Here is a 10,201-nt window from a genome sequence, read left to right on the forward strand (position 1 = left end):
AAACTGTATAAAGAACTAGATTTTGGGCTTCCCTGGTGGCGCAGTGGTTGGGGGTCCGCCTGCCGGTGCAGGGGACTCGGGTTCGTGCCCCGGTCCGGGGGAATCCCACGTGCCGCGGAGCGGCTGGGCCCGTGAGCCGTGGCCGCTGGGCCTGCGCGTCCGGAGCCTGTGCTCCGCAACGGGAGAGGCCACAGCAGTGAGAGGCCCGAGTACCGCAAAAAAAAAAAAAAAAGAACTAGATTTTTATAATGGATTTGTGAATAAAATAATACCCAAGGTTGTTGCACTGAATAAACACCTTTTTGATAGTTATATACACAAATATGCAACTATGTGAACTTTAATTAGCAGCTCTCTTCTTTTTTGTTTTTCACTGGCTTTTTTTTTTTTTTTTTTTTTTTTTGTGGTGCACGGGCCTCTCACTGTTGTGGCCTCTCCCGTTGCGGAGCACAGGCTCCGGACGCGCAGGCTCAGCGGCCATGGCTCACGGGCCCAGCCGCTCCGCAGCATGTGGGATCCTCCCGGACCGGGGCACGAACCCGTGTCCCCTGCATCGGCAGGCGGACTCTCAACCACTGCGCCACCAGGGAAGCCCTTCACTGGCTTTTTACTTGGTGCTTTTACTTGTGTTGCACTGATGGTCTGTGTTCTGTGAACAAAGTAAATTAACAAGTTTTAACAGTATGAGTGCTAGGATCTTACTTTTGCCAACTATGACAGAAGAATACTGTAACCTTGAAAGGCATCCAAACAGTTTTACAGACCTAATTCTATAAAACTCAGGTTGAAGAAACCCAGAGAGCAAGCTTCTAAAAAGTCTTGAGTATATGTATACGTTTGACACAAGTGCCCTGAGCTCCAAACCATCATTATGTCAACGCGGCATAAGCGGGGCGGCACGTTCTTCACCCTTCAGTACGTTCACCCCAAGTCAAATGCAAGAGCAGCATTAGTAATGACCACACTAGGAGCAACCGGGGCATCTGCTGACGGTGGAGCGGGCACGAGTGCTGGGACACCCACGCAGCAGGGACCGCACAGCCCTCGGGTCGGGAAAGAGACACCCCGTGGAGCTCCGTTTGCATGACACGGGGGAGAGGGGGACAGGCAAGCCTGTGATGTTACAGGCCAGGTGGGGTCCCCTCGAGGGCCACTGAAGACAGGGAAGGAGAGACAGGAGGGTCTCCGAGTTTTTGGGCGTTTGATCCTGTGCTGCTTGTCCATGTGTCTGTACCTCGTGAAAACTTTCTTTAGTTGTGTGCTTACTTATGCACTTTACGCAGTTAGTATTACATTTTTTTAAAATTTATTTTATTTATTTTTGGCTGCATTGGGTCTTTGTTGCTGTGCTTTGGCTTTCTCTAGATGCAGAGAGCAGGGGCTACTCATCGTTGTGGTGCACGGGCTTCTCATTGCAGTGGCTTCTCTTGTTGCGGAGCATAGGCCCCAGGCACGCGGGCTTCAGCAGCTGTGGCATGCGGGCTCAGTAGTTGTGGTTTGCGGGCTCTAGAGCACAGGCTCAGTAGATGTGGCGCACGGGCTTAGTTGCTCCACGGCATGTGGGATCTTCCTGGCCCAGGGCTCGAACCCGCGTCCCCTGCATTGGCAGGCGGATTCTTAACCACTGCGCCACCAGGGAAGCCCGTGTATTACATCTTATAAAAATTTACTCAGAAAAGAAAGGCAGGGCTGTGAAGAAGTGTGTGGCTGGAAGCAGGGATCGATGTCAAAGATGGAGAAAAATCAAGTGGCATTAAAGAGGAAGGGAAGTCAAGGACTGTTCACTGTGACAATTTTGAAAGATGAAACCCAGAAACTCTGGAACTCATAGAGGCTGACCTGGAGAGTCACAGCCAGGGTGCGTGGCCCTGGCGCCCCAGAGTGACCGCAGGGGCCCCGCCGTCCTCCATCATGTGCTTGGGGAGGCTCGTATGGCTGTGGTCTGCTTCCCAGGGACGCGTCTTCGTTTGTTTGGCCATCAGAGGTTCACGGAGCTCTTCCTCCTTACTCCTTCCATCCACCTCAAGCCCGGTGGAGACAAGACATCCCTGGGGGGATGATCTCTTCTGTTCTGTGAGCAGAGATGGCCTTTTTCCCAGTGCTCCCCAGACCTGCCTGTCCTGGGTCTTAGGATCACCGAGGTGCTTGCCAAAAACATACTCCCAAGGCCGTTTCCTGGAGACTCTGATTTGGTTGGTCTGGGGTGGGATCCAGGACCCCAGGCTCTTCTTCCAATCAGACAAGTTTAGGAAACAGTGCTGGTGCAAAGGACATTCTTTGGAAAAGAATAAACACATTACTGTAAATAGTGAGATGACGTTTTGAAAATCGTCCAAGATATTGTAATGATTTTACAATTTCCTGTAGGGGAAAAGGAGAAGGGGAGTCCTGCCAATGCGTGCAGCAGTAAAGTTGCTACATAAAAATACAGGCTGCCCAGTTAAACTTGAATTTCAGATGAACGATGAATAATATTTTAGTAAGGTATGCATGAGATGTTCTTAGACTGTTTATCTGAAATTCAGACTTAGCTGGATGCTCGGTATTGTTATTCGCTAGATCTGACCACCATCCAGGAGAGGGTTGAGGACCCCGAGCATGTTTGCTGGGGCCATTGCAGAAGGGAACCGGCAGGTTGGGTGGGGTCAGAGGGGCAGTCAGAGGCTCGTATGATAACGGGAACATTGACTGACTGTTATGTAAGCACTTCACATTATATAGTGGATTTACCGCTTCCCCTAACCTATGATGTTAGGTTTATCCTTATCCCCCTTTTACAGATGGGAAACGGGGCAGATAGCTGTAACTTGGTCCAAATCGCGGCAGTGAGGAATCCAGGCAGTGTGATCCGTGCCCTTGGACCAGCTGCCAGCCTGGCCGCCACCAGGGAGAGGCCAGGGTTCTCAGAAATGGGGCTCTCCACTGTGCGTGGTCCCTGCCCCAGCCCCGTCCGTCCTGTGTTTGGCTAATACTGACTGTGTACCTGTCGTGTGCTGGCCCAGGGCTCACAGTGGTGGGGCAGGGGTGCTGGTTCTAGAACTTCGTCAGAGATTCTGATCCCTGAATTCCGCCCCCTCCGTGGAAGGTGAGGCCCCACTGGTCTGGCTCCTCTCCCCCAGGATCCTTCTCAAACCTCCGGCTGCCTTGCGCAGGGCTGGCCACCCTCCCGTCGGCTCGCACTGTGTCTCATCCGTGTGTGCTTCTGCGACCGACCTGACAACTCAGCAGCACTCGGTCAGGGAAGCAAGCGGCGTCGGCCAGCCCCCTCCCGCCGGCAGTCTGAGGACTGAGGAGGCTCCCTGGAGCCCACTGAAGACCTCACAGTGGGCGTCAGTTTGGCACAGAGGCATATCTGGGAGGACTTGGCGCCCAGCAGGACACTGACCATCCCCGGGAAGACTTTCCACCTTTTCGGAAACGCGAGACATCCTCCTGGCAGCGGGGGTCTTCCCAGTTTCATCCCTGCCTTTACAGAGACTGGTCTTCCTTCACCCTCCCTCCCTCGAGCCCCACCCAGGCAGCGAATGAAGGCACAGCATTAAAACATGACTCTTACAGGATCGTGATGAAGGAAACACAAATCACAGCCGTGGGACTGTTTTTCACGCGTCAGGCTGACGAGCATGTACCAGAAGTGAGGCCCGGCAGTGCTGGTGGTGATTTGAGGGACAGGTACTCTCACACCCCGGGAGAGGGTGACTCGGAACACATTATTGGAGGGCCTTTTGCTAACATCTATGAAAAGTAAAAGTGCACGCACCCTTTGACCCAGGTCTCTTGGAGGAAGTCACCATACGGCATAACCCAAAATACCTGCCTAAGGGTGTTTACTGCATCACTAGGTGTGACAGTAAAACAGCAGAAACGATAAACCTCCGTGTCTGTCAATGTGGGAATGGTTCAATAGTCTGTAGTTTCTTTGCAAAATCAAATTCCACTTAAGTATTAAAAGGAATGAGCTAGAAAGCTCCCCAAGACACCTTCCTTCTTTTCTGCATCTGCCCTTGAGGAATTCATCCCACAGTCACCATAATTACAACGTTCTGGTCACAGTGCTGGGGAAGAAGCAGTTAATCCCAAGAGCCGCAAAAGCAGACACGGGGAAAGTCAAGGAAGGTTTAGAGAAACGTGAAAACTGTGGAAACTGAGAGAAGTGAGGTGGCGGATGGAGGTGGGTGAGGGGACTGCAAGATCCATTTTGAGTGGGAGAAACTTGAATATGGAAAAGCCACAGGGCAGAATTCAGCTGCAGTGTGCCATTAAGTTAAAAACAATAGCCACAAATGTGTGTATACACACGTGTCTGTAGAGTGTAATAGGGCATGTATAGTTTGATCCCATTTGTGTAAAAGTTTAGAGGCTAGTCATGATGGTATATGCATAAACATCTTCTGGAAGGACACGTAAGAAATTATTAATATTGGTAACCATTGTTAATTATTATTTTTTTGTTTGTTTTTTTTTTGCGGTACGCGGGCCTCTCACAGTTGTGGCCTCTCCCGTTGCGGAGCACAGGCTCCGGATGCGCAGGCTCAGCAGCCGTGGCTCACGGGCCCACCTGCTCCGCGGCATGTGGGATCTTCCCGGCCCGGGGCACGAACCCGTGTCCCCGGCATTGGCAGGCGGACTCTCAACCACTGCGCCACCAGGGAAGCCCCATTGTCAATTATTAATAGTGGTAACAATTATTATCTTTGGGGAGAGCTGTTGGGGTGGAAGAGAGGTGTGATTTTTCTTTTTATTTCATACTTCTGCACTCTCTTCTTCCTCCCCCAATCAAAATTCTAATTTTCAGGGTGATTGATGTCATCTTAGTAGGACGAGGAAAGCAATTCTAGTGAAAGGAATCCAAGGAACCCAAGCTAAGAAGTAAAGTGTAAATAACCCCCACTCACCCCAGTAAACTGTGCTGAATCCCAAAGCAGGGGGAATTTTGGGAATGTGGCCCATCCCTCCTCTTCCTGGGTGCTGGTGTCACTGTGACTTGTGCCCAGATGAGCATCCAAATAATCCGGGGTCACCTGCAGGGTGAGGTTACCTGGGGACCTTCAAAACCACTAATGAGCTGTTACCACACCTGATCAGGTAAACCCATGGGTGGGGCCCAGGTGTCACCATTTTGAACACGACTCTCAACCCAGCTGCCTGTGAGAATCACTTAGGGAGGGAGAAATGTTAACATCTGTATCAGTCTGCTCGGGAGGCTGTAACAAAATACCACAGATTGGGTGGCTTAGAAACAGAAACTTATTTTCTCATGATTCTGGAGGCTGGAAGTCCTAAGATCAAGGTGTGGGCCGGGTTGGTTCCTTCTGTGGCCCCTCTCCTCGGTTTGTAGACGGCCGTCCTCTCCCTGCGTCTTCAAATGGTCCTCCCTCTGTGTGTCTGTGTCCTAATCTCCTCCTCGTATGAGGACCCCGGTTTTACCGGATTACATTCTGCCCTAAAATCCTCACTTAACTTGGTCACCTCTTTAAAGGCTCCATCTCCAAATACAGTCACATCCTGAGGTCCTGGGGGTCAGCTTTGACATATGAATGTTCAGGGGACACAGTTCAGCCCATAACACCGTCCGAACTGCATCCTAGGCCGGCTAAGTCAGAATCTCTGGAGGTGGACATGAGTGTGTTTTCAACCACAGGTGATTCTGATGTGCAGCTGAGGCTGAGGTACGCTGACCCACAGGGTGACAGGCACAGGAGGTGGGCTCAAGGGACCAGCAGGCAACCGCACTTTGTAACCGGCAGGTGTGTCCCCAGCGAGAGCCTGGATGGTGCTGCTTAGCGTGGCCGTCGGAATCGAGGGGCTATAGCTGTCCCTCCACCAACTGCGTCTTTAAATCCATTTTGTCATCTCCTCCCAGCTTGGAATTCAGTCTTGGAGGAGCTCAGTGAAGCGTGCTCTTAATCAGAGTTACCAGATCGAATTCCCTGAGGCCAGAGTGATCAAAATATAAGTGAGTTTCAGATAAGCTAATGACATCACTGAAAAGAGCCAGGGCACGTGACAAGTCCAGAGAGTTGACTTCCAGAAGCGAGGTGAGTTGACTTCCATACCCCAGGCAGCGTGCCCCTGCCCCGTCCCATTGCTGCCGAGCCCCATGGACCTGTCCATGTGAGGATGTAGTGCCAGGAATCGGGGCAGAGGCTGATGAGGTGAGACGGACCCTCCCAGCGCAGAGGTGGTGATGCCATTGCTTCCGGGAGGTAAACCAGCCCCAGAACTGCTCCACCTTTGAACTTGTAGTTAGAGGACGTAAGACATTTCTTAGGGTTTAAACTGTTGACCTGGGATCTTCTGTTTCTTGCAGTCCAGAGCGTCCTAGCCTGACACAGCTAATTACTGCCAGGTAGTGGTTCTCAGTTACAGCGGCTGAAAATTACACCCACTTGGTAGCTGTGAAGAAAACAGAACAAAACAAAATCCCACTGGTTTCTGAGTTCCACTTCCAGAGATCCTGATTTAATTGGTCTGGAGGGAAGTAAAGGCACTGGGAATTTGAAAGGTGGGATGGGGCTGAGAACCACTACGCGAACGTCAGGAAATTTATACGAATGGGGATCCAGAAGCTGCCTCGGAAACTTTCAAGCCAAAAGCTGAGCAAAGATGGGGTGAAACAGAAGGTGGGCCTGTGCCTCTTGTCCTGGGCTGCTGTCAGGGCCGAACAGGAACAGCTTACGCCCGTGCGGTGGGCAGTCCACAGGGAGCTGCCACAGAGCTGCCTAGGGCAGGTGTGGACCCAGGATCTGGATAAAAATGACCTCATTTCCTCATCAGTCGGAAGAGCCAGTGTGTGTGGTCTGCGTGTGCATATGTGTGATACACATGTGCATATGTGTGCTGTATGCGTGTGCTGGTGATGGCGAGATGGGGTTTGCACTTTATTTGGAACTGGGGAAGCACAGGCTTTCGGGAAGGAAAACCAGAGGGCATTGAAGGCGCGACCGTGGTGTGAGCCTGCACCAAGCCTGACCCCAGGTGGCTGGTGTGGGATTGTGTGTGCGTGGAGGGGCACTGAGGTCTCCCCCAGCTCGGGAGTGAGGTGGGCTCCGCTCCTAACTCTGAGACCATGGGATGGCTATGTGCCATCTGCAGACACAGCAGGGATGGGGACACACAATGGGACCTTGGGGACAGGAAAAACCAACATCCCAGAAACAGCTCTGGCGCTGTGTGGTGGGAGTGGAATTTTCACCGTCAGTCTAGACGGTGGCCATTGCTGTCAGTGGGATGTCGACCTGTAGGTCAGAGGCGGGTCATCATCGCGAGGACCTGGTCGTCTCATTTCCTTGGCAGACTGCCTCTAAGGATTTTGACCAGGACAGATCACCCTTTCCTTTATTTTCCTAGTTAGATAAGAAGCAAACAGTGCTTTCTCTTTAAATATCCCTTTAAGGGTTGCCCACGGGATGGCCTGGGTGAGGACGGCCAAGGCTGACTTGGATGGTGATGAGCAGGAAGGGGAGATGAAGTCATTTGATTGTTGGAAAAGTCCTGAGTGGGAGGCTGGTAAAGCGTGGAATAACATCGTCCCTGCCCTCAGAGAGCTCATAACTCATTAGGGAAAGCGGACTGAGATGGAGAAGGGTACCAGGAATGGTTAGAGGTCCAGCTGTGTGACCCTCAGAACAAAACCCCTGAGCTGGGAGGCCTGGAGGGGGAAGCTCCTTGCTGAGCAGGCCCCATGGGGGGGGGGTGACAGGTGCAGGGCCTGGGCCAGGGGTGGGGCGGGGGTGAGCTGGGGCCGGGGAGGACAGCGGGCGGACAGCCGGCAGGGCCACGGGTGGTGCGGTGGGCGTGGGGTGGCCGGGATGCGGGAGGGCCTCAGGGAAGGTCAGAAATCAGCTCACACACCCAAGGCCAGGCAGCCCCTCCCTCCTCTGTGTCAGCCTGACCTGCAGAGTCAACATCGCTTCCAGAACATTGACCTGGTCACCTCTGTGTCCTGTTAGGCTGTTGGCCTCGAGCCCTGCAGTCGGTGACCGTCCTGCCAAAGTGCCGGCAGATTGAGCAAATGCACGGCTTGCGAGGCAGAGCTCGGCTGGCTGGCGTCCAGCTGAGCTGGCCGGGCTACCCCCAGGGCCCTCCGGCTCCTGTCCACGACCTGACCCCTGGGGGACCCTGCTGGGGACCACAATGGCCCTTTCCCTCTGAGTAGAGACCATGTCGTGTTCTTCTCTGTGTCTCTTCGGGATAAGCGCCAGGCCCATGGGGTTAAATTCAGTAACCTTTCACTTCCCCCAACTTTATTAGAGACAAAACTATACATATTTTTAATACTTTAATTTTTTGAATAGGTAAATATATACATGAACAAAATTGTAAAGTTACAGTTTTGGGGAGAAAGAGAAAAGCAGGTTTCCCTCTCTCCTCCGCTTTTCCTTCCTCCTAGTTCCCTCAGGCAACTGCTACTAGGCTTCCTGGGAACCCTACGAGAAACATCCGTGTTTATGGGCTTCTGTGAACACGTATTTTTCTCGCTAACAGCATGACGCTCAGCACGTTGCTTTTGTCACTTACCAGACACCCTGCGGCTTTTCTGTACCAGCGCACCTAGTCCTGCTGCTTTCTTTTTGACAGCTGTGCGCTGGTCCACGTGCAGAGGCACGGGATCTATTCAACCAGGTGACCACTGGTGAGCCTGTAGGGCAGATGACGTCACACTGAATAGCTTTTAAGACATAGTTTTGTACCTGCACCAGTGAAGGATAATCACGGAAGAGAAGTCCTGGGCCTCAGGATGTGTCTCTTTCAGATTTGGGCGGTTAGTGCTGCATTGCCTTTGTAGAGGCCACACCAAGTTACGTGTAGTTTTCAGAAGCCGGGCAGGGTTTTTGGTCTTACCAGGCCCCCATAGCGCTCTGCTCGGGCTGTGGGGGTGGGACCCCTGAAAGCCCCTGTGGCTCGACAGGCTGGCCCTCTGGCGGGACGCCCCTCCCCCACCCCGGAGATCAGCAGTCGCACGTCGATGGGTCCCAGGGGCCTGTCAGGCTAGGCGCCTGGGCGCTGGGTTCTGGTCTGTTTGTGGGAAGGGTCATCTCAGGGTCACAGAACAGGGGGAAACGGTTCCCAGGGCCAGGAAGGGACGGTGAAGGAGGGAGGAGGATGGGAGAGGGGTGACGGGTGCTGGCCAGCGGCGGGGGGCGGTGGGGGGAACTCTGGAGAGCAGATCAGGTCTGGGGCCGGGGAAGCCTAAACCATGGGGGGAATTTGACGTTTTAAAATTCCTGAAGAAATATCACAGAAGAGTAATTTTTTAGAGGGATTCATGGTTAATTTTGTGAATTTTGGGATTTCCTTGTCTCCCAGCCTCTGGCCTTCACATCTCAATACTTGTTTTTCGATGGTTTCACCAGTTTTGCTCAGTCCCGTGGTAACTGGGTGTCTGTCTCAGGGCTTTTGCAGTGTTAGAGGCAGCCTGTGAGAAGGGTTCCAGGGGCCCTGGATTTTTGCTAGAGCAAGTCAAGGCCCTGAACCAGTGACCTCCGGACGGTTGTGAGGAGACAGAATGGCTTTTTAGGAGCAATCGCAGCGTCAAGCGCAAATCTTATTAAGCGAACCGGTTTCGGTGCTTAAATGTAAACACACCCACAGGTGATGCCGATAAACCTGCTTCGTTTCTAACCTGAAACCTGCTGGTTTGAACAGGAAAGAGCTTGTACCGGGGCTGTGCCTGTGTGAATAAAATTGCTCACAGGCTCCTCAGTGTTTGGCAGCAGACGGCTACTCTTTATTTATTTATTTAATTTTATTTTTTTAGCATCTTTATTGGAGTATAATTGCTTTACAATGGTGTGTTAGTTTCTGCTTTATAACAAAGTGAATCTGTTATACATATGCATATGTTCCCATATCCCTTCCCTCTTGCGTCTCCCTCCCTCCCACTCTCCCTATCCCACCCCTCTAGGTGGTCACAAAGCACAGAGCTGATCTCCCTGTGCTATGCGGCTGCTTCCCACTAGCTATCTACCTTACATTTGGTAGTGTATATATGTCCATGCCTCTCTCTCACTTTGTCCCAGCTTACCCTTCCCCCTCCCCGTATCCTCAAGTTCATTCTCTAGTAGGTCTGCATCTTTATTCCCGTCTTGCCCCTAGGTTCTTCTGACCTTCTCTTTTTTAGATTCCATATATATGTGTTAGCATACGGTATTTGTTTCTCTTTCTGACTTACTTCACTCTTTATGACAGACTCTAGGTC

Source organism: Phocoena sinus, chromosome 13 (assembly GCF_008692025.1).
Source record: "Phocoena sinus isolate mPhoSin1 chromosome 13, mPhoSin1.pri, whole genome shotgun sequence".
Classification (NCBI taxonomy): domain Eukaryota; kingdom Metazoa; phylum Chordata; class Mammalia; order Artiodactyla; family Phocoenidae; genus Phocoena; species Phocoena sinus.